Source organism: Mustelus asterias, chromosome 1, assembly GCF_964213995.1.
Source record: "Mustelus asterias chromosome 1, sMusAst1.hap1.1, whole genome shotgun sequence".
Taxonomy (NCBI): Eukaryota; Metazoa; Chordata; class Chondrichthyes; order Carcharhiniformes; family Triakidae; genus Mustelus; species Mustelus asterias.
Genome location: NC_135801.1, coordinates 59,797,819 through 59,812,797, shown reverse-complemented (window position 1 = coordinate 59,812,797; position 14,979 = coordinate 59,797,819).

Sequence of the window (14,979 nt, the reverse complement as noted above, 5' to 3'; positions counted from 1 at the left end):
GAGTGGAGAGAGGGTTAAGCACAGGTTAAAGAGATGTGTATTGTCTCCAGACAGGACAGCCAGTGAGATTTTGCAAGTCCAGGCAAGTTGTGGGGGTTACAGATAGTGTGACATGAACCCAAGATCCCGGTTGAGGCCGCCCTCATGTGTGCGGAACTTGGCTATCAATTTCTGCTCAGCGACTTTGCGCTGTTGTGTGTCGTGAAGGCCGCCTTGGAGAACGCTTACCCGAAGATCAGAGGCCGAATGCCCGTGACTGCTGAAGTGTTCCCCAACAGGAAGAGAACAGTCTTGCCTGGTGATTGTCGAGCGGTGTTCATTCATCCGTTGTCGTAGCGTCTGCATGGTTTCCCCAATGTACCATGCCTCCGGACATCCTTTCCTGCAGCGTTTCAGGTAGATAACGTTGGCCGAGTTGCAAGAGTATGTACCGTGTACCTGGTGGATGGTGTTCTCACGTGAGATGATGGCATCCGTGTCGATGATCCGTCCGGCACGTCTTGCAGAGGTTGCTGTGGCAGGGTTGTGTGGTGTCGTGGTCACTGTTATCCTGAAGGCTGGGTAGTTTGCTGCGGACAATGGTCTGTTTGAGGTTGTGCGGCTGTTTGAATGCAAACAGTGTGCGGATGGCCTTGGCGAGATGTTCGTCTTCATCGATGACATGTTGAAGGCTCCGGAGGAGATGCCATAGCTTCTCGGCTCCGGGGAAGTACTGGACGACGAAGGGTACTTTGTCCACCGTGTCCCGTGTTTGTCTTCTGAGGAGGTCGGTGCGGTTTTTTGCTGAGTCGAGCACCATATCCTGTTCTTATGAGGGCATCTTTAGGCGTCTGGAGGTGTCTGTTGCGATCCTCCTCATCCGAGCAGATCCTGTATATATGGAGAGCTTGTCTGTAGGGGATGGTTTCTTTAATGTGTTTAGGGTGGAAGCTGGAGAAGTGGAGCATCGTGAGGTTATCCGTGGGCTTGCGGTACAGTGAGGTGCTGAGGTGACCGTCCTTAATGGAGATGCGTGTGTCCAAGAATGCAACCGATTCCGGAGAGTAGTCTATGGTGAGTCTGATGGTGGGATGGAACTTGTTGATGTCATCATATAGTTGTTTCAGTGATTGTTCACCATGAGTCCAAAGGAAGAAAATGTCATCGATGTACCTAGTGTATAGCATCGGTTGAAGGTCCCGTGCGGTGAAGAAGTCTTGTTCGAACCTGTGCATGAAGATGTTGGCATATTGAGGTGCGAATTTGGTCCCCATGGCTGTTCCGTGTGTCTGGATGAAGAACTGATTGTTGAAGGTCAAGACGTTGTGGTCCAGGATGAAGCGGATGAGTTGTAAAATTGCATCTGGAAACTGGCAGTTGTTGGCGTTGAGTACTGAGGCAGTTGCAGCAATGCCATCATCATGGGGATGCTGGTGTAGAGTGCCGAGACATCCATTGTGACGAGGAGTGCTCCGGGTTCAACTGCTCCATGTGTGCTGAGTTTCTGTAGGAAGTCCGTAGTGTCGCGACAAAAGCTGGGGGTTCTTTGTACAATGGGTTTCAGGATGCCCTCGACATAGCCGGAGAGGTTCTCGCACAGGGTCCCATTGCCCAATACGATGGGACGGCCGGGTGTGTTTGCCTTGTGTATCTTCGGGAGGCAGTAGAGATCTCCAACGCAGGGAGTACGTGGGATGAGAGCACGGAGGGATCAACCGGGATCTTGGGTTCATGTCACACTATCTGTAACCCCCACAACTTGCCTGGACTTGCAAAATCTCCCTCGCTGTCCTGTCTGGAGACAATACACATCTCTTTAACCTGTGTTTAATGCTCTCTCCACTCACATTGTCTGTACCTTTAAGACTTGATTAGCTGTATTAGCATTGATTGGCTTGATTAGCATTCCAATCATTATTCTGTAAATTGAGTTTGTGTCTCTGTATGCCCTGTTTGTGAGCAAATCTCCCACTCCACCTGATGAAGGAGCAGCAAGCTCCGAAAGCTCGTGGCATTTGCTACCAAATAAACCTGTTGGACTTTAACCTGGTGTTGTGAGACTTCTTACTGAAATCACCATGCCAGGGGTGATTTTCAGGTCTGTCAGGACTAGAGGGGGCAGTCCAGCCTCGAGAGCCTCATCCTGGGGAGAGTAGTGAGGTCAACTCCTTGCCCCCAGCCTGACCCCACCCACCCCCATCCCCCCACAACCCCCCCCCTCCCTCCCCCCCTCCCCCAGGATGCTTGAGGAACCCTGCCAGGCTGCAGAAGGCACATGAGCCCTGGATCTACGTTTCTGACCCTCACTCGGGGGTCAAGGCCAGGATGTCAATGCCAGTGTGGAAGGGGGCAGTGCACCGTTGCCACTTCCAAGGCACGTGGCCTGAAGGTGTGCCTCAGTGGGAGTCTGAGGTGGGAGAGGGGCTGAGTGGGGGTGGTCTGAGAAGGTCATTGAAGGGGGGGTCCTGAAGGGGAGGGATCTGGTCGGGTCACCCTCATGCCTGCATGGCCTGGGGGAGGGGGGGCATGACCCATTATTTGAGTGGTGGCTGGGAGGTTGCCCGTCTTTGCTGAGGGGTTGGTGGTGCCCCTCTGGTCAGCAGGGGGAGTGGGAACACCATTTCAGTTTTTGGGATGGAAGAGGGGCCTGTCTCTGACTGCAGAGATCAAGGCGCCTTTAAAAATGGTGCCCCGATCTCTGTAAAGCGGGCCTGCCTGGCAGGCTTCCTGGGACGGGCAAGTTTGCACCTTTCAGATGGGTGACTCCCATCTGACAGACACTTGCAGCACTAGTGGGGTACACTCTTGTTTTCCCGCTGGTATGGGCATTTAGTTCCAATTTGGGTGAATTGCACCCAGTCCTTTCAAAGAATTCAGCCTGAGGACTTGATTGCAATGCTACAAAACATTCACTCATCTCATGAGTGGTCAAATGCCATCTCTTCCCCACGGCACAGCAATCTCATACACTACTCAGTGCAACACATCCTCAGCATTTACCCATCCATAATCTCGAGCAATCAGCCTAAGGTTCATGTAATTCACCTTTGCCAAGAACAGTACTGTGAGTCGCACTGTTTACACATACGTCCAGCTGTTCAACTGTGACAGAACATCACCCAAACACTTTGCAGCACATTCACTGATAGACTCCCTTCTCCCTTACTGGATAAGGTCGCCCATAATGGGCAGCAGAAAAGAACTGATAGGGAGAGAGCCCATGCCTGCAACTCCTCAGCCCCTTGGAGGAGACAGTTCTGCAAATGATTGCTAAATAAGTGAATGGGGTCATTGAAACAGGGAATACTGAGAACATCCAGGGTGATAGTACGTTCCTGCCTTATGCCTGTTCTCAAATCCCCACTTCAAATCACACTTCACCCTATCCCACAGTCTGGTATGAAGTACAGGTTACAGAGGGCGTGACTATGGACTTTTTGCTTTCCGCAAGTGGAATCTCATGATCAAGAGCAGATGCCTGATGAAGAAACATTGTCATTGCCAGAGTGGCACGGTGGTTAGCACTGCTGCCTCATAGCGCCAGGGCCCCAGGTTCAATTCCTGGCTTGGGTGACTGACTGTGTAGAGTTTGGACATTCTCCCCGTGTCTGTGTGGGTTTTCTCCGGGTGCTCCAGTTTCCTCCCACAGTCCAATGATGTGCAGGTTATGGGGATTAGTGAGATAAATGCATGGGGTTGCAGGGATGGGGAGGGATGGGGGGTAAGATGCTCTGATGGAGAGTTGGTGCAGATCCGATGGGCCAAGTCACTTCCTTCTGCATGTTAGGGATTCTATGATGATTTGATCTAACACTTGCAACTACTAGCTCAGGTAGTGGCACTCCTCACACTTTATATGTGAATATAGAGGCGGGATCAACATGTGGTGGGCTACAACCAGGTCAGGTGATAGTGGGGGCGGGGACGGGGACGAGGTGGCGGGGGGAGCAGGAATAGCACATGTGGGTGCCAATTCCCTGGAGGGTGAGGTCATGGATGGATTTTCCTGCAGAGGACTCAAATGAGGACTTTGATTGGGCCGTGAACAGGAAAAGACTGATGGTCATGCACGCAGAAATGCTTTGTCTGTTGGCAGGTTTGACAGAGAGCCTGGTACCACTGACACAGAGAATGGAGGAGATGCCAAAGACTTCAGGCTGAGATTGGAGCTCATCCTTTCCAACCTGGAAGTGATGGTCAGCTCCATGTCAGCACAGGCAGACTGGGCCACACTGCCGTCTGATACCCAATGCCCCAGCTTCTATTGCAGCAAAAACAGAAGCCAGCCTGAGTGCTGCTGAAGCTCAAAATGATGCTTATCGCCAGGCATCCTCAGCAAGCGCAGACTGCTGCCACCCTGTCTGTGGGTACCAGTGCTGAAAGCAGCTTGTAGGATCTCACAGCAATCCTGCATACTAACCCCAGCAGGATTGTTGAGTTGCTTCCCCATGGGAATGGCAGTAGCTCCGTGGAGCAGGAAGCCGCTGTACTCTGTCAGGATGACAGCATTCACGTCCCCGCTACTGTCACTCTGCCAATGCCTTTGCTGTTGCCCCTCAGCCGACCAGCCTTGTTTAAATTTTAAATGTATTTATCAGTGTCACAAGTAGGCTTACATTAACACTGCAATGAAATCACTGTGAAAATCCCCTAGTCGCCACACTCTAGCACCTGTTTGGGTACACTGAGGGAGAATTTAGCATGGCCAATGCACCTAACTAGCATGTCTTTGGACTATGGGAGAAAACCAGAACATCTGGAAGAAACCCACGCAGATACGGGGAGAATGTGCAGACTCCGCACAGACAGTAACCCAAGCCGGGCATCGAACCCTGGTCCCTGGTGCTGTGAGGCAACAGTGCTAACCAGTGTGCCACTGTGCAACTAGTTTAGCAATATGTAGGAGCACTCGAACAGGCAAAGATATGCACGAAAGGAATGCATTGGGCTGAATAGTTCAGCTTTGTATGTATTATTGAAAGTGTTGTTCGATAAAGCTGTTATGAAATAGTTTTGTTGGGTGCCTTTTATTTCAGGATTTTGGCCCAGAGAACAGTGTGATGGTCTATAGCAGAGGGGTGAGAAGGACAGGAAATTGTGGAGCTATGATGATGTTGGGGTGTTTTCCGGGGAATTGGAGTCTGATAAAGGAAGGAAGATTTGCATTTATAGAACACTTTTCACAGTCACCTGACCTCTCAAAGCTCATTCTAGCCAATGAAGTATTTTTGAAGTGTAGTCACTGTTGTAATGCAGGAAATTTAGCTGCCAATTTGCACACAGCAAACTCCCACACACAGCAATGTGATAATGAGCAATAATGTGATGTTGATTGAGGGGTTAATATTGGCCAGGCCACCAGTGATGATTCCTCTGCACGTCTTCACCATGATGTCCTGAGGTTTTTTTTTTACGTCCACCCGAGCAGAAAGATGAGGCTTTGGTTTAATGTCTGATCCAAAAGGTGGAACATCTGATAGTGTAGAACTGGTCTGGAGTGTCAGTCTAGATTTCTGTGCTCACTCCACTTAAGTGCAGCCTACCCAAAGCGATGGAGTCCAAGATCCCTCCTTCCTTCCTCCTCATTTTCCTCATCCTTCTCCTCTTGAGGTGCTCACTGAAGGCTTGGTGACAAGATCAGATCCCTCCTGAGAAAGAAGCTGCATAGTACACTGCAGACCACCATGAATTTCAGACATTCACAATGTTTTGCTCCACAACCTCCCGAGTCATAGTATGGCTGTTGTCATGCAAACACTGTCTGTGTGGCACAATGTGGCACCATCACTGAATCCCCCACTGTCAACATCCTTGGGGTTACCATTAACCAGAAACACAACTGGGCTCTCCACATAAACACAGTGGCTACAAGAGCAGATCAGAGGCTCGGAATACTGTGGCGAATAACTCACCTCCTGACTCCGTAAAGCCTATCCACTATCTACAAGACACAAGTCAGGAGTGTGATGGAATACTCCCCACTTGCCTGGATGGATGCAGCTCCATGACACCATCCAGGGAAAAGCAACCCGCTTGATTGGCACCACATCTACAAACATTCAATCCCTCCACCACCGACACTCAGTAGCAGCAGTGTGTACTATCTACAAGATGCACTGCAGCAATTCACCAAAGATCCTTAGACAGCACCTTCCAAACCCACGACCACTTCCATCTAGAAGGACAAGGGCAGCAGATAAATGGCAACACCACCACCTGCAAGTTCCCCTCCAAGCCACTCACTATCCTGACTTGGAAATATATCGCCGTTCCTTCGCAGTCACTGGGTCAAAATCCTGGAATTCCCTCCCTAATGGCATTGTGGGTCAACCCACAGAACATGGACTGCAGCGATTCAAGAAGGCAACTCACCACCACCTTCTCAAGGGCAACTAGGGATGCACAATAAATGCTGGCCAGCCAGTGACGCCCATATCCCATGAATGAATAATAAGATAAAAAGTAGCCCTTTGTATCAAGCAGCCATCTTCTGGTTCATCACAGTGCCTAAAGGTTGGCAAGAATGGCTGACTGACACATGGTAAAAACATCATGGTTGCTGCTAAGATAATGGACATAGACCAAGGTGATGTTCTATGCATGATGACACACCAAGAGCGGACTTTTTGCGGATCCGGTACATCTCCTTGTTGACATGTGGATCCAGACAGTCATGTGCATATAATTGATGGCTCCCTACACTATTTGGAATCTTGCTCCCTTGGCAAAGCCCTGTGCCAGCTTAGAGAGAGACTATAAAGTCCGCACTCCTCATGTACAGGACCTGTGTATCTCCCTGATGGAATGATGCATGATGAATTGTCACACATTGGTGATATCACCAGCTCCAGTCTGGAAAGTAAGTCACAGTGATCTTGACATTGCACCACCATCCTGGTCAAACTGAACTTTCAGTTACAAAGCAGAGCGGCCACCTCCTTGGTGAATCATAGCCACCTCTGATGTTGCTGCTGGTGGAGGTAGAAGTAGTGTTCTCTTAATATTCTGATTGGTTATGGACTTCTGTTGTGAGTTCTCCCTCCGTGTCCAGCTTCCCCTCTCAGCTTCCTCCCTGCCATGTTGCTACTATGAGGTCCGATGAGTGACATCAGACTTCCTGTTTTGAAGTTTCCAAACTCCAGTGAACTCCTTGCAAAACACCAGCACCACTCGCTTCTGATTCTAACAACTTGGCACAGCTCTTCCAACAGTACTGAACACAGTACTTCCACTAACTGCAACAGCAAAAGAAAGCCAAAAGCACCTCATGACCCTTTTGAAGAGAGCTAATTGGGGATACCCACTGCAGCTAGCTTCAACTTCAGCTGAGACTATTTAAGAGGGAATATTGCCAGGATCTGGGAGGTCTGAAGTGGCAAATCAGGCCACATCAGCATTAGATGTTGAGTGACTTTACAGTTGTGCACTCTTCATTCTCCTGGGGTGTGTAGGCACACACGCACTATCATCCTTCCAAGCAGACGGCAATCCAAGCAGTTCAATCTGGAAGTGGCTGAAGTGCATTGGCCATCATCTTTAACACCTCAGGGCTGCCATAGTGCCAACCCTACTGTGGCTATGGAGCCCAGCTTTACACCCTATATGTAACTGCACACACAAATGTAATTTTTTCCCAGTTTGCTCTGGATTGCTTCATTGCTTTTGGTGGAGATTTGGGAGAAACCATACAGAATTCAAGGCCTTTGCTGTCTCTGATTGTTATCCAGCTCAGTGCACATAACATTGCAAACACTTCCTGACACTTCCTTATCTTTTGTCTCTTTGTTCATTCTGTGGGTGATTGGAATATTGAAAACTTGACTTGATGGATTGATTGAGCATATCAAGAATATCCCCGTGCCGGAATAGAATTCATTCGACATCTGACAGAAAACGATGACAAACAGGTCAGCTTTTTGCTGTCCAGGCTAAACATCACTGGGGGGAGCTTAAACCTTCCTCAAGGAAACCGAATTGAAGTAATAAGACTTTTTACAATATTTCTGGACGTATTTCCTCCCATACAGTTAGGTTTTTTGACCACTTTTTTTCCCCTCATTATCAGAAAATACACAAAACATGAATGGAAGTTTTTAACAACAACTTGATAATCCCTCATCCTTACATTGATGATGATGGATAGCTTTTGGTCCATGTTTCATTCTAAATGGATTATCTAACAAATATCACAGTAGCAAAGCTATAATTGATTATATTTACTGCTCCATTCCCTCACTGAATTCCTCTCGTATACAATGTATATAACCCAGCTCTTATTAACATCCGTTTTTATTTAGTTACAAGCAGACTGAGAGATAGTTACTTCCACAGAGCCCCGTTACTCCACTGCCATCATTACGCTGAAAGCACAGTATTCCGAAATGATTTATTGCAGAAAAAACAACTCCAAAGGAATTTCCAGCATGGGAACGAGTCTGAAACTTAGTCTCCTGCTTCCTTCAATTTTTGAATCTTTGGTTGTATCAGTGCTTCCTGGAACTAGTTCTCAGTGTATTGTATATCAAGATATAATGAAAAGCTGCACTCCATCCTGCACAGTTAAATGTGACTCTGCGTTAAGGCCTGGATTATAGTTACAATGCCATATTTCATTGGATTTAACATTCTCTTTCAAGCCAGCAACAAAAGGCCACAAAATCTTAGATTGATTTAAGTATAGAATGATTACAAACACAGTCAATAATCTTCTTAAACTCATTAAATTTGCTCCGGCCAAGTCCTCAATAAGTTCCATGCCCCCAGAACATGATCCAGTTTTACTTCTCAAAACAGTGTATGCTGAACAGAATATGTATTGGCAAACTGCCATTAAAAGCTTACAACCTTAGTGGAAACATTAACGTCTTTCATTTGTCCTTTAATTCTTGCCTTAAAAGTATTTATTTCTAACTTCTTTGCTAAATATAGTCCTTCATCACTTTTTTTATATTTAACACATTAAAATAGTGATTAGTCATGGTAATTCTAGAGCTGAATCATCCAACTGTGTTGACAACATCTCTGCATGAATGTTCATGTCATTGCCATCTCCTACCTGACCCATTGTTTCAATCCACCTTTGCCTTAAGGCTGAGTCCCACATATGAGGAACCATGTGTGAGTTCCTTCCATCTACAAATCTGACTATATCTGTGTGATTTCAAAATGGTTAACAGTTTTTCTCCAGTTCATTGGGGGAAGTTTTAGCTTGGAGGAACACAAAGGTTAGGCATGGACGGTGGTCCAAATCTAGCAAAACTATTAATGCATTGGGGATCCGGCTCCAACCCTCACCTCATGTATTTAACTCAAGTGTTTTAGGCTGGCGGGGCACCACACAGGAGCACCCTTGTTGATGCGAGGTTCACTGAGGTTGCACCAGTGAACTGATGTCAGAACCCCTTGACTTCACCTCCAAATGCCACTGACACAAAGCAATCCTGCGGACAACCAATCACCCCTTACACATCCCCACATGGGCCCCCAGCAATTCATGTCTTCCCTTCGTCATCAGCAAGTTAAAAACTGACAACCAAGACTGGGAAAGACATGAAAGTGGGGCAAAGTCATAACATTTATGAGATTCTACTAAAGAACAGAAACTTTGCGACATTTTTTACTGCAATCCCAGTTGCTTCAGTAGAGTTAGAGGAAGGCAGCTCATACATACATACAAACATACAAATTAGGAGCAGGAGTAGGCCACTCGGCCCCTCGAGCTTCAGATCATGGCTGATCTGATTGTCATGATGTGGAGATGCCGGCGTTGGACTGGGGTAAACACAGTAAGGAGTCTAACAACATCAGGTTAAAGTCCAACAGGTTTATTTGGTAGCAAACGCCACTAGTTTTCGGAGCGCTGCTCCTTCGTCAGATGAGTGGCATTCACTTGGTTGTATCAGTGCTTCCTGGAACTAGTTCTCAGTGTCAGGTCAGGCACTCACCTGATTGTAACATTCCTGCCTATCCTTAATAACCCTTCACTCCTTTGTTAATCAAGAATCTATCTGGCTCTGTCTTAAAACATTCAAAGACTCTGCTTCCACTGCCTTTTGAGGTAGAGAGTTCCAGAAACTCATAACCCTATGAGAAAAAAAAACTCCTCATCTCGGTCTTAAATGAATGACCCTTATTTTTAAACAGTGACCTCTAGTTCTAGATTCTCCAACAAGAGGAAACATTCTCTCCACATCCACCCTGTCAATACCCTTCAGGATTTAAAGTGAGGAACATTGTCAGAGGCTACAGAAGGATATAGATAGGCTGGAAATTTGGGCAAAGAAATGGCAGATGGAGTTCAATCCTGATAAATGCGAAGTGATGCATTTTGGTGGGAATAATGTAGGGAGGAGCTAGACGATAAATGGAAGAACCATAAAGGGTGTAGAGACGCAGAGGGACCTGGGTGTGCAAGTCCACAGATCTTTGAAGGTGACGTCACAGGTGGAGAAGGTGGTGAAGAAGGCATATGGCATGCTTGCCTTTATAGGACGGGGCATAGAGTATAAGAGTTGGGGTCTGATGTTGCAGATGTATAGAACGTTGGTTCGGCCGCATTTGGAATACTGCGTCCAGTTCTGGTCGCCACACTACCAGAAGGACGTGGAGGCTTTGGAGAGAGTACAGAGGAGGTTTACCAGGATGTTGCCTGGTATGGAGGGGCTTAGTTATGAGGAGAGATTGGGGAAACTGGGGTTGTTCTCCTTGGAAAGACGGAGGATGAGGGGAGACTTAATAGAGGTGTATAAAATTATGAAAGGCATAGATAGGGTGAACGGTGGGAAGCTTTTCCCCGGGTCGGTGGTGACGTTCACGAGGGGTCATAGGTTCAAGGTGAAGGGGGGGAGGTTTAACACAGATATCAGAAGGACATATTTTACACAGAGGGTCGTGGGGGCCTGGAATGTGTTGCCGGGCAAGGTGGTGGAGACGGACACACTGGGAACGTTTAAGACTTATCTAGACAGCTATATGAACGGAGTGGGAATGGAGGGATACAAAAGAGTGGTCTAGTTTGGACCAGGGAGCGGCGCGGGCTAATTGTTCCTTGTTTCTCGTTTCAAGGCTTCATTCTATGATCATCTTGCTGGTGCCAGTACAGAGCGAGACTGCGGATAGTTGGGAACCTGTCTCGGGGGCAGGGAATTCAGATGGTGTTCGTAAAGCAGAAGTGGAAATGAATAGGGTTGGGAAACATTTTCTGATCAGGGCCAGTGTGATCTCCTGGACTCGTTTCGATCGCCACAGGGGGTCGGAGAGGAATTTCCCAGATTTTCTTTTCCCCATATTGGCCCTGGGGTTTTCACTCTGGGTTTTCGCCTCTCCCTGGAGATCACATGGTCTGGAATGGGGGGTGGGGGTGAGTTAATAGGTTGTGATGAACAAAGCATCGTAGCTGTGAGGGACAGCTCGGTGGATAGGATATTAGGATGTAGATAGGCTGGAAAATTGGGCGGGGATCCTGGATTCAGGATTCAATCCTGGACCGGGGAGCGGCGCGGGCTTGGAGGGCCAAAGGGCCTGTTCCTGTGCTGTATTGTTCTTTGTTCTTTGTTCTTTGTTCTTTGTTTTTTGATCAAAAATCAAAAATTTGATCTCCTCTTACTCTTCTGAACTCTAATGGATACCAAACCTCTTCCATTTCTCATATTTCTGTCTTACTGCTCAGATGCTCCCAGCTGGTGACCTCAGGGTTTTGGAGTCCATGAGGACCAGGTCAAAGGCTGCTCCACCTGCACCAGTGCAGGGCCAAACTCAACCATCAGGACACAGGGCAGTATGTTGGGTACAGGGGTAATGGGTGTGAAGTGGGCATCCTTTGAGGGAAAGTGCCACCTTCATGTCCCCTTTCATCACCATTCCTCTTGTGGACCAGGCGCACTCCATTGCTACCATTCTGCTGGAGATACTTTGGTGCAGATCAGTGCAGTACCATGAGTACAAAGACTCAGGTATCTATCTTTGATTTGATTTATTATTGTCACATGTATTATCATACAGTGAAAAGTATTGTTCCTCATACACTATACAAAGCATACCGTACATAGAGAAGGAAGCGAGAGAGTGCAAAATGTAGTGTTACGTCATAGCTAGGTTGCAGAGAAAAATCAACTTAATATGAAGTAGGTCCATTCAAAAGTCTGACAGCAGCAGGGAAAAAGCTGTTCATGAGTCGGTTGGTACGTGACCTCAGACTTTCGTATCTTTTTCCCGAGGGAAGAAGGTGGGAGAGAGAATGTCCAGAGTGCCTGGGGTCCTTAATTATGCTGGCTGCTTTTCTGAGGCAGCGGGAAGTGTAGACAGAGTCAATGGGTGGGAGGCTGGTTTGCCTGATGGACAGGGCTTCGTTCGCGACCCATTGAAGTTTTTTGCAGTCTTAGACAGAGCAGGAGCCATAACAAACTGTGTTACAACCAGAAAGAATGCTTTCTGTAAAAGTTGGTGAGAGTCGTAGTGGACATGCCAAATTTCCTTAGCCTCCTGAGAAAGTAGAGACGTTGGTGGGCTTTCTTAACTATAGCGTTGGTGTGGAGGGACTAGGACAGGTTGTTGGTGATCTGGATACCTAGAAACTTGAAGCTCTCGACCACTTCCATTTTTTCCCCATTGATGTAGCCAGGGGCACGTCCTCCACTACACCTCCTGAAGTCAATGACTATCTCCTTCGTTTTGTTGACATTGAGGGAGAGATTATTGTTGCCGCACCAGTTCACCAGATTCTCTATCCCTTTCCTGCACGTGTCATCAGCATACTTGAAAATCGAGTTGGAGGGGAATTTGGCCACACAGTCATTGGTGTATAAGGAGTATAGTAAGGGGCTGAGGACACAGCCTTGTGGGGCACCGGTGTTGAGGATGATTGTGGAGGAGGTGTTGTTGTCTATCCTTACTTATTGTGGTCTGTAGGTTAGGAAGTTCAGGATCCAGTCACAGAGGGAGGAGCCGAATCCCAGGCCACGGAGTTTGGAGATGAGGTTTGTACGAATAATGGTGTTGAAAGCTGAGCAGTAGTTAATAAATAGGACATAGATGTCTTTGTTATCTAGGGTGTTCCAGGGTTAAATGTAGAGCCAGGGAGATGGCATCTGCTGTGGACCAGTTGTGGGAGGTAGGCGAACTGTAATGGATCCAGCCAATCTGAGAGGCCAAAATTGATTCATGCCATAACTAACCTAATGATGGATATCCTCTCATTTAAGATAGAAAGTATATTAGCATTGTAATGTGAAGAGCTGTGGTCAGGCCATGCATGGTTTCATCCCAAATGAAACAGAGCTGACCCCTCTATCCATGGGATGGTGTCACAATGCCATGCAACATCATCCCACTCATGCTCAAGGTTGATTGCTCCATTCCCTCATTGAGTTTGAAAGAGCTGTCAGCACCTCATACATTCCCTACTGTACATCAGTGATTATACTTTCCATCAACACCCCCTCTGAGTACAACATCTGTGCCTAACTAAGTAAAGCTTGGAGAGGGCTACATCCTCCAAAGCAAGCTGCCACTGCCATCCCATTCTTGCTCATTTGTGAAGTCTGAGCCATCAGGTGAAAACCCAACTATCCACCAATGTAGCCCAACCAAAGTGGAACTTGCTGAACTGCAACGTGTATGCATGAACACTGTGCTGGTGTGCCCTGAGAAAGAATCAACCTTTCCGAGGATTCATCATCCATGCCACTCTATGGATTCTCTGAAGGCCCCAGTGGAATGGAAAGGCATGAATTAGAACTGGTAAGCTCAGAATGTTCCAAATTTTCCTTATGAAGGTAATAGCTGCAGAAATCAGATAAAGTCAACTCGAAGTGCTACATGACATGTGGATCAATGATACACTGATATTTAATTACATCTCTTAGTGCTTCCTCTTCTCCAGCTGTTCGCTATGAGATATGAGGAGAATGACATCTAGTTCTGCCCTTCTCCCTCGTGTCTTGTGCTCTGTTCTCCTGCAATAGATTTATGAGTGGTGCATGAATCCCTGACCTTCTGACTCAGAGATCGGTTCTACCAAGCTGGTGAAAAAGCCATTCACAAACCAATCCCTAATCCCCCAGATCTCATTGTCTTTTAATTCAGTGGTAACACAATACCCAGGTGTGGGTACCAACTGACACAATGGGAATGCATTTTCCCAGGCCCTTGGAGGGGGTGGGCGTGGGAGGGGTCAATTCTGAATAAAAGGCATCACGGTTGGTTTGCCCATGCGTTCCCGCCTCTGGCAGCTATTTCCAGGTGCGGGCTGGATCTAATGCTGGCAGCAGGGATCCAATGCTGACCGTGGCAGAATGCCAATCGAGGTTGTTGAGTGACTAATTATCAGCATCTTCCACAACACGCAGCAAGTTTGCTGGTGTTGCGATTGCCCTCCTCTGTGTCAGCTCCCAAGCAACCAAGAGGAGGCAGTTTCACAGCAGGAGGACAGAGCTGGGTGTAATCTGCAGGGCTTTTAATGGCTCCTGGCAGAAAATGGCAAGGCTGAAGATTTCCTCCAATCATCATGGGACAAATATAGTGGGCAGCCGCTTCCCCAATATTAAAGACACCTCTGCCTCTCCTACTGCCTGGCCCTCAGCTGCACTGTAACTGGTAGCACAGTGAAGGCTGCGGCCTACCCTTGCAGTGGGCCATTCACATCTCGCTTCAGGGAACTGCCTGCCGTACCTAACTGGCTGCCTCTGTAAAATGAAGCTGGTGGGCTTGCTGCAGCAGTGAGCAGGGTTGGGACCTGGAAATGACCCTGTTCCTTGAAATATTTTCAAAGTTGAGAAAATTCAATCCTATATGTTAATTGCTAACAATCCGATTTGGCTTTAAAGTGTCATCCTCCTGCACACTCGATTTAGTTTGACATGTTTGTGCTAATAAAGGCTATAAAGCCTTTTGCCAATAATGAAACTGGAAGGTCAGGCTGTAATAGCACAGCGAGTGCAGCAAAATATCTGTGATCTTGGTGAACTATGGGACAAATTGTGTATCTCCTTAGCCAATTGAGAT